General features: G+C 34.8%; 1 pseudogene; it reads right to left on the bottom strand.

The window, feature by feature from the left end:
- Window positions 1–504: 504 nt before the first annotated feature.
- On the bottom strand, window positions 505–1082 carry LOC106967077 (pre-mRNA-splicing regulator WTAP-like; annotated as a pseudogene).
- Window positions 1083–10847: the final 9765 nt, after the last annotated feature.

Raw genomic sequence — 10847 nt, 5'->3', positions numbered from 1 at the left:
TCTTATTGGCAAAACTAATATACAGCGTCTCTAAGTCACTATGCTCAAGGTTAAGAGTGATGCATATCCCATTTTTACATTTTACCGGAATTTTACATGTTCAATTCATGGCTTTAAATCTCTATGTGTCTTTCCTTTAAATTGAAGATACAGTGTGCCACAGACCTAAGACTTCGGTTTCTTCCTCTATTTTCTTCAAACAGTACATTTCTCAGGTGTCTACATGTCCTAGAAGGGGGGGTTTTCAGAGGTGTTGATTTCTTCAGAATAGTCCCATTGCCATCAGGCCTCAGAAGCAAGGGGAGAGGATAGAGAAAAAAGCTCAAACACAAGGTTCATTTGGTCAGTTTTATATTAACCATTTCAAGCTAGATAGCATAAGAATGTGGCTTTTTTTGGCTCAAGAAATCTGAATCTTGGTGTGGAAACCAGTATTTGGCTGTCCCACCACAGCTTTCTCCTTGGGGGTTTTCAGCCAAATCCTGACAGGGGAGTATGATTTGTTTACCTGTCAGGTGTGAATTTCTAGCCACTCAGTTCATTTTGGGCTTGTTCCAGTTTGTCTTCAGTCTATTACAGTTCACTTTTCATTTTTAGGAAAAAACAAGTTCATCCCTGGGTCTACCCTTGTTGATCCCAGTTGGGCATCGCTAGGTTTCTGGGCTTGCTTGAGGTACTGGATTTGAGTAGTACACTCCTGCATCTATCTCTCTTCTTGGTTGGTAGTCTCATTAAAAGGATGTTTTCCCAGTGAGCTTCAGGTTTTCTTCAGACTCCCTTAAGCCAGTTACATCATTAGAATTAAGATCTGTGTATTTGCCCTCCAGAGTCTGGACCTAGGCTTCATATTGTTTCCATCTTAGAATTAACTCATCAAGTGCCATAACTTTGAAGTATGTTTCATTCAAACCTTTTGGGGGAGGTTCCTCCTTGGTCATCTTGGATCCTCTCTAGACAGAGCCCTTGCTTGTGATGCCTACTCACATAGGCCAAGGCCACGCTGCAGGACTGCAGCCCAGGCCTCTAGACCAGCTCCTGACCCTTTCCACTGCCAGAGCCCTGCGCCCCGCCCCTCCTTGCCCCGCCCCCTTTCACTCTCCGCGACCCACCCCCTTCCCACCCTCCTCACCCTCGTGCTCCTCTTCTTTCTGCCACAGCCCTGGCACTGCACTTTATGTGCAGGTCTCTCTGCCATTCAGTGAAATATAGTTTTCTTGTAGTAGTTTTGTCTGGTTTGCATATCACAGTAATAGTGGCCTGATAGAATAAGTTGGGAAGTGTTACCTATTTTTTGGAAGAGTTTGTGAAGGATTCCTATTAAGTCTTTTTTTTTTTTAATGTTTTTATTTATTTTTGAGACAGAGAGAGAGCATAAGCAGGGGAAGGGTCAGAGAGAGAGGGAGACACAGAATCTGAAGCAGGTTCCAGGCTCCGAGCTGTCAGCACAGAGCCCAATGCGGAGCTCGAACTCACAGACTGTGAGATCATGACCTGAGCTGAAATCAGACGCTTAACCGCTTAACCGACTGAGGCTCCCAGGCGCCCCGCTATTAAGTCTTTTAAAAAATATTTGGAGGAATTTATTGGTGAACTCATCCAGGCCTGGATTTCTCTCTCACTCTCTCTTCTCTGACACACTCTGTCTCGTACTAGTTGAATCTCTTTGCTCGTTATAGATCTATTCAGATTACCTAGAAATAGAGAGGGGATTTTGATTTCTGAAACTGCAATTGTAATTCTTTTACCATATTGTCTTGTTTTAGAGGGAGTTCGCACAGTTTTTCACTCTGCCGTTACAGAAGGTGATCTGGGTCAGAGGAAAGTTGGTTTTACCTCGTGGTTATTGTGAAGATAGAAAACTTTGGGCCAGTAATATTTAATTTTTTTTTCAACATTTATTTATTTTTGAGAGACAGAGAGAGACAGAGCATGAGCCGGGGAGGAGCATAGAGGGAGGGAGACACAGAATCGGAAGCAGGCTCCAGTCTCCGAGCTTTCAGCACAGAGCCTGACGCAGGGCTTGAACTCAAAAACCATGAGATCATGAACTGAGCCAAAGTCAGACGCTCAACTGACTGAGCCATCCAGGTGCCCCTGGGCCAGTAATATTTTAATGAAGAAAGTTTGTAATATAAGAATATGATATTTTAAAAATATGCAGTAAAAAGGGCAATCAGTAATCAATGCAAAGATTAAATATGTAGCACCTTAATTTTATCACAATCTAATTCCTGTAAAGGGAGACCACGATTAAGTAAATAGTTGTGGATGAAAATCCACAGGATGAAAATCCTTCTTATAAAATATTAAAATGGGTCACAAGTATTTGACTACCTGAATTATTCCATTAAATATCTGAAGTTACCATATGACTTGAAGGTAAACACCAACTTTATCCTAAAGCTGAGGGCATCAGCCTTCTAAGGCAGATGATTAATTAATGGAGCTTTTGATTCCAAGTTTAATAACTTATTTGCTTATCAATGCCGCCATAAAATCCCAGAAGCTCTTTACAAAATTTGCAATGAGATAGAGTTAGCAGGTGCTATTGAGAGAATATGCAAGTTTCCTTAACAAAATGCCAGAGGTTGATTGTTGACCAACTGGGGAAGACCTATGAGATCCTTCCAGTGTACACAAAAGGAATGAATTCATAATTAAATTACAGTTAATTACAGATGGTTATTTTACAGCAGGTGCTCAACTTTGAAAGTGTGGTTCTGGACTATTTTTGTTCCAACATGGTGTTCAATCCCTGTTGGTTAGCTGGCAATATTTATGGTTAGGAAATATTTCTTTATGGTGGAAATTTTATTTTACCTTCCATAAATATATAAAATATTATCTCATATAGTCATTCACATAAATTTTGTAAGCATATACACTGCTGTTTCAATATTTTAAAAAATACTGAAAGATATAGTTTAAATATTTATCATATTCATAACCCCCCTGGATTCAGAAATAGTCATGCAAAGGTATTAGCAGGATTATGTGAAATGGAACCAAATTTTTAAAATTAAAAATTGCTGAAGTTTAGAAAAATTTGGTAACTCATATAATCAACAACACCTTCATTGACAAAATATAGGCTTAATCTTGTCACATTTCACTTTCAAACAACTTAATAGAATAAGCACAAGCTAACATAATATTGAATTATCGGTACGGTAATCATTATAATGTATGAAGGGAAAGAGTGGGGTACATAATTTTTTACATGTTTAAAATTAACTCTCACATTCTGTAAATAATAACTTGCTCAGCAAAACAGGTCTTTCTTCCTGAATATCGTAAATATAAAGCTGATCTTGATACATCTATTTCAGGGCCTAATTATTAAAAATCTATTAAATGCAAGATTCCTGGCTAAATGCAAGTTATAATTGCATTTTCAGTTTTGGGATTTCATTATGGACTTATTAATATTCCACATTCTTATAGGTAGCCACTAATTACCCATTTCTTTCATGTCTCTCTGTATGCCTCTCCTAATCCTTGGTCTGGAAAGAGGAGTTCAATATTCTTCTTCCTAATTGCTTTGGCACTGCTTTCTGGCAATATTGCTTTCAATCTGTTATTTTCTGCAATGATCCAAATAGGTATTTGTCTCTCTTTCTCTCTCTCTTTCTCTCTCTCTCTCTCTCTCTCGCACACACACACACACACACACACACGCACATGTACAAGCGCGCGCGTGCGCACACACACACACACACGCATGCATAGAGAAAGCCATCTCTAGCACCCTATTGTGGGACAAAAACCCTCATCAGATTCTTGCAAGAAAATTGGAATAGCTTTTTCTAGGCAAGAAAGTGCATGGGATGATATAAGTAATGTGGTGTCAGATCTGAGAACACCACAGATCTGAGAACACCAACTGTGAGACTTTGGTCAGACTGAATCAGATAAACAGAAATGAAGGAATCATGTCTATCAGCAAAACATTCATTGGGAAACACAGAATAAACTAAAATATTATCAGAATCGATAAAGGCATTTCAAATCAAGACTCTGGGAAGAAACAAAAAAAGTTCAAAACTTGTGTCAGAGTTTGACCTCTGACTTCCTTTCTCAAAGAGAACATTCTTGTACTAGATAGACTGAACCATGAACACCACTCCATTATTTATATATATATATATATATATATATATATATATATATATATATATATATATGCCACTTTTTCTTACTTCGCTTACAATTTACCCTGTGCATATGTTATTCCTTTTTCCTGGAATGATTTCTCCCTCCTTCTACCTACAAATTTATGTCTCTCCCAATTTTTTTCTACCCCCAATTCCAGGCCAGTAATACCTCTAATCCTTAAATTATGCTAGTCACAAGTTATATCAGGGAAGCATTCCTAGATAATATGTATTCAAGATTCAACCATATGATTTTTCTGTGTTATTTTTGAAACACTCAATATTGGTACCAAAATTGTACTTTGGGTCTATATTGAAATTTTCTTCTTATTTATCAACTGTGTACTCCTAATGTAGGGGGTGATTAAATAATAACCTTAATACCCAGCATGGTGCCTGTCACATAGGTGCTGGTACTGAATAACTTGGATTTCTTTTTAACAAGTAAATATGTTATGCTAAAAAGCAACACTTCTGTGGCTTTAAAGCTTTTCTTGTTCAATTGCTTTCTACCCTTAACAATAGAAGAGGAATACAAAGTAAGAACACCACATTATTAGTTGTGAAATACCTGCTACTTTGAAAAACTACTTTGAAAAACTATAGTTTATATATTTAATGTATAGTAGCTACCAGCTGTGTTGTCAATACAGATGTGATGTTCCTTTTTTAATCAGAGAAAACTATGGCTATTGCTCTGTTGAACCTCTGACTATTGTAAGGAAATAAAAGTATTATGCACATACACATTTAGATTGGATCCAAAGGTTGAGAAAAGCATAGCTTATCTAACTCATATCTAATGGTTAGTTTATTGCCTATGTCATTCCAAAAGCTATTTAGAATGGGCATTTATCATCTTTATTATAAATCTACCTACTAGAATTCTTAGTCTGATGTGTACATTTTACAATGTAGGTTTTAACAATAAAAGGCACTTCTGGAGGCTTTAAGAGATTCAATGCACAAAACATTCCCCATACCTGAGTGAATTCCATACCTCAAATAAATCTTATATAAAAGCAAGTAGATATACTGGGGTCTAATATCACCAGTTTCACATGACCTACATTTTGAAAACACCTCAGTAAGTAGCATGCTTTGAAGACAATGATTATATTTCCTAAAAAGCTGCCATGGCAACTGATTTCCTATTAGTCAAAATGATATTTATACATTTATAAAGTAGGTTTTCTACAGAATGTCAGCTTTTAAAAATTACAACCCTATTAGTCATGATGATATCTGAGCTGTAAGCAGATCTACCCTTATATTTATTTGCACTGACAAAATTACTGAGGTGTAAATTAGTGAACTGTTTTGCCTATATTTTGTAAACTGTCATGGAAATAGTCAATTGTATATTCCAAATTACCCATTAAAATTACATTAAATATGTTTTCATAAAAAATGTATGCTTTATACATAGAAACACATAGAATGTTTAGATATAACTCCTGTCCTCAGGTGTTTTCATGTATTAAGTGATCCAACATTACAGTAAATACAAGTGAGTTTTTTTTTAATATATGAAATTTATTGTCAAATTGGTTTCCATACAACACCCAGTGCTCATCCCAAAAGATGCCCTCTTCAATACCCATCACCCACTCTCCTCCCTCCCACCCCCCATCAACCCTCAGTTTGTTCTCAGTTTTTAAGAGTCTCTTATGCTTTGGCTCTCTCCCACCCTAACCTCTCTTTTTTTTTTTCCTTCCCCTCCCCCATGGGTTTCTGTTAAGTGTCTCAGGATCCACATAAGAGTGAAAACATATGGTATCTGTCTTTCTCTGTATGGCTTATTTCACTTAGCATCACACTCTCCAGTTCCATCCATGTTGCTACAAAGGGCCATATTTCATTCTTTCTCATTGCCACATAGTACTCCATTGTGTATATAAACCACAATTTCTTTATCCATTCATCAGTTGATGGACATTTAGGCTCTTTCCATAATTTGGCTATTGTTGAGAGTGCTGCTATAAACATTGGGGTACAAGTGAGTTATTTTGGACATAGTTGATAACACATAGGTCTTAATAAAGAAGGTAACAGAGAGTATAGTCAGTGGTATTATAATAGCATTGCGTGGTAACAGATGGTAGCTACACTTGCGGTGAGCATAGGGTAACATACAGAGTTATTGAAACACTATGTTGTACGGCTGAAACTAATGTAGCATCATGGGTCAATTATATTCAAATTTAAAAACAGTTGTATGTGTGCTTAAAGTGGATGTACTCCCTTTTTTTCCATGAGACAAATAAAGATCTTGAGTTATAATAGCTCAATTCCTGATCCTCCCTTACAGAAAATCTTAAGTATATGGAGAAATTCTCTACCTGTGTCTTAATGGAAAGCTCACACATTGATGCCCCCATGGACAAATGTTACACAGTGATATTTTTATTAAAGAAATTGAACCAATACTAAAGAATTATAGAATTAACATAAACATGTAAATTGTGTTCTTTTTTAAAAAAATTTATTTATTTTGAGAGAGAGCGAGCACAAACAGGGGATAGTCAGAGGGAGAGGGAGGGATAGAATCCCAAGCAGGCTCTGTGCTGCCAGCTCAGAGCCCCATGTGGGGCTCGAACTCACAGACCATGAGATCATGACCTGGGCTGAAGTCAAGAGTCAGACGCTTAACCGACTGAGCCACCCAGGTGCCCCAAAATTGGGTTATTTTCTTGAAAAGTAAGATCAGGTCTCTTTTATTGAGTATCCATTTTCTGATTTACATATTTATTGTCTCCTGGTGCTAAGAGTGATTATCATTGGCCATTTATGACAGCACTTTCACTGATATATATCTTATAAAAGACACAATATTCATGACACTACTAAGAGTTGGAAAACAAAAGATAATCTGAGAAAGCCACAGTTTTTTGTTTTGTTTTGTTTTTAATGTTTTATTTATTTCTGGTAGAGCACAGGTAGGGGAGGGGCAGAGAGAGGGGGGCAGAGGATCTGAAGCAGGCTCTGTGCTGAGAGCAGAGAGCCCTATGTGGGGCTTGAACTCACAAACCATGAGATAATGACCTGAGCCGAAGTCAGATGCTCAACTGACTGAGCTGCCCAGGTGCCCCAGAAGGCCACAGTTTTTAATATTATTTTTGTACTTTAAAGGGAAAATGAAAGAATTTATTATTTTGGGAAATACTCATTTTGGAGACTGTTAAGTGAGTTACCTGGGGTGTGGGCAAGAGAGTGAGAAAGGAAAAGCTCAACTCATTTCTTGCAAAGGCCACTACAAAATTAGATGAAAAATCCTTTGTCAAAGAAAAGAGTGTTGGGATACAAATGAATCATAATGTGAGTAAAATTATATTCTACAAAAAACACAGTGAGCTCTGTCAAACATCAATCAGGGTTGTAAAGTGTAATCTCAAGAAAATCTTATAATCTGCTGAAAAAATATTAGAAATAAAGACAGAGAGCTGATACCTCCATAATTTGGACAACAAAGATATTACATAGATATTTATATGTCTTAAGAGGCAAATAAAACAAATAGAAAAAATTTTAATGATGTAATGAAAAAGAAAATTTCTGCACAGATCCATTTATGAAAAAAACAAAAACAAAATGAAATAAAAGTTGTCATCATAAGCCTATATTTATAAATATGTGTGTGTGAATTAGCATTAAAGTTGTTTTGATATAAACACATAAAAAACTTAGTTATGAGTAATTTAGAGTCATAACATATGTTAAAAACATGAAAACACATACACATTATGATCTTTAAAAATGATTATCAGTAACAAACTGCTGGCTCTAATTAGAAAACTAGATCTGTGAGAGGTGGAAAAAACTGTTCTTTCTTCATTAACAAAGCTGACATACAGAAATGATTCTGACCAGGAAGGGAAGACACATTTTTTGGATATCATTTCTGAGTATTTTCAGCATTTGTCAAGAAATCAGGCATCTTCAGTTTATTTATCTAATCATTAAAAATAGGTTAGACTCCTACTATGTGCCAGGAACTGTTCTAAATTCTGGGGGTACAATGATGAATTTTTTTTTTTTTTTTTTTGGAAACTAGACAGAAGAAATGCAGTACTTGTTAGAAGACTATAGTGACAAGGGATTTTGCCTGTTTGTGAAATTTTTCAACATGAATGATATCAAAGTATGTTTTTATGCTGATGAAAATAAGCCAGTCATGAGGGTAAGAATGATGATGCAGAACAGGGATTAACAGAGTAAGAATATCCTTCTGTGACTTGAAGGACATGGACATGTTACACCAGTGGAGACCTGGCCCAAAATAGGATCAGGAGCTGTGTGTCCTACCAGAAACAAAGGCAATGAATATTTTACATGTAGAGATTCACAGAAGTTGCTTTGAGAGGCCTACTTCACATTAACATGGCTCATCACTACCGATATTTGAAATTTCTGAGACAATCTTGGTAGCTCCGTCCTAGAAGCCCTTAAAAGGTCGTATAATTCTAACATGGCTCCTCAAATTATTTTCTATACATAGTTACACTAGATTTTTAAAGTTCATGCCTGTTCTATAAATGCTTGAAAATAACCTGTGTTTCAACTGAAATGATAGAGGGAAACAAATTCTGTAGCTGACAATGCAAAAATAAAGAGAAGAAAAACATTAAAACAAAAAATATTAAATAAGATTATAAATATGAGAATAAATCAATTAAGAAATACATGTAAATGAGACAAACATGCCTATTTAAAGTGGCCATATTGGGGCGCTTGAGTGGCTCAGTTGGTTAAGCGACCGACTCTTGGTTTCAGGTCACATCATGATCTCGCGGTTCCTGAGTTCAAACCCCACATTGGGCTCTGTCTACACTGATGGTGCAGAGCTTGCTTGGGATTCTTTCTTTTCTCCCTCTCTCTCTGTCCCTCCTGCTCTCGCTTTCTCTCTTTCTCTCTCAAAACAAAATAAATAAGTAAAATATAAAATGGCCATATTGAGTTAAAAGATTATTTCTGAATTTAAATATACTATAAAGTTTTCTACAAATATGACTATAAATTTAAATAAAAGATGGTCAATTACCTGCTAACCTAATACATTAATAAAATCAGTTTGTCTTAGAAATAATTTGTTTGCAAGAAATAGAATCCATTCAAACCAGTTGTAAAAAGAGATGTAGAAAAATTGCACTGAGAAAATTTCCTGCTATTAATTTTAAAAATATACAATGTTTTTTAACTAATCTTTTGGAAATAGAATTATTAAAATGTGATGAAGAAAAGAGATCAAATTATAAATTGTGCATGAAGAGTATGTAGCACCACAGAAAGAAAACTGAAGTAATTAAAAGATAATTAGCTTTGTAAAAACAAAACAAAACAAAACAAACAAAAAATAGGGTAGCAACTTAAAAAATCAGCATAAATGTTTGAAGGGAGACATGCATTACAAGAAGTTGTAGGAAACCTAAATAAATTAATAATCATGTGATAGCATGAAGTTTGTCAAACGTTAAGCCCCTCTAAAGAACACTAGTTCCAGCTATCTACACAGAAAAGTTTGTTTGAACATTCAAAAATTAACACTACCTGTATTAGTCTAATTGTTCCAAAGCATAAGGAAGAAATATCCCCCATTAATTTCAGAATGTTAATATAAACTATTCACCAAAATCCAACTACAAAAGCACCTAAAATACTCTGTTTTTAATATTACTGAAAAGTAAATTACATGTAAAATAAAAGTTAGTAAATTAAAATCTGAAGCACATTATAAGAATGATATAAATATCCAGGGTTTATTTTATAAATTATACAAGGTTTATTTTAGAAAAAAAAATTCAACAATAGGATCTCATAATAAGCCTTCTTACTAATAAGTCAAAGAGAAAAATATGAATATTAATAATGCATTTAAGAGTCTTAAAATTGCCTAGTGACATAATTTAGTTGTTCTATTAACCAAATTTGAGCTAACAGTAAAATAGTTCACCAATAGCCAGTATCATATTTGACAGTAAATGCTAAAAGGAATTCTTATTAAAATCAAAAGAAAAACAAGGACGCTTAATGTCAGCAATATTATCTATTGTAACTCTGGTGAATTCAATTAGACAATTACCGCAATTTGTATAAATGACATAATTATTGCAAAATCTTCTGCTTACCAACTAACTGAAGAAATATTAGTGGTATTGTTAGCCAAAAGCAGTGTACTAGAATGGAAAGGCCTATTCACAATTACAATGGAAGTAGGAATTATCTAGTATTAATTTAGCAGGGGTATAGAATTTGTATTATTATAACTTATTTGTACACTGAACTTTTATATGTCCTGAAATACAACAAAACAAACAGAAGTGGATGAAATGACCTAGCATCTTCTATGTGAAGATACACATTTCTCTATAATAAGTTATAATTTCCACAAAATTCTAATAAAAGATGATAAAATTTTAATTCCAACCTACATCTTTTGGATTAAGGCTATTAGAATTCAAATAAAAATATTCTAAGTTTCATCTAGTAAAATAAACGAGACAATGTCCAGATAAATGTTTTCTATTCAATGTAATATATCATTAGTACTTTTTAAATGAATTGGATAAACCCAAGCAGTTTAAAATACTTCCTACTCTCAAAGAACCTAAAATTGGATTTATAAATTCAACCCAATTTAATAGTATATAAAATCCTTACTATGCTCAATTATGGTTTAATGTTTTATGAAAATTA

Source organism: Acinonyx jubatus, chromosome C1, assembly GCF_027475565.1.
Source record: "Acinonyx jubatus isolate Ajub_Pintada_27869175 chromosome C1, VMU_Ajub_asm_v1.0, whole genome shotgun sequence".
NCBI classification, from domain to species: Eukaryota; Metazoa; Chordata; class Mammalia; order Carnivora; family Felidae; genus Acinonyx; species Acinonyx jubatus.
Note: the sequence above shows the minus strand (reverse complement) of the source record. Positions and strands in the feature narration are given on the sequence as shown.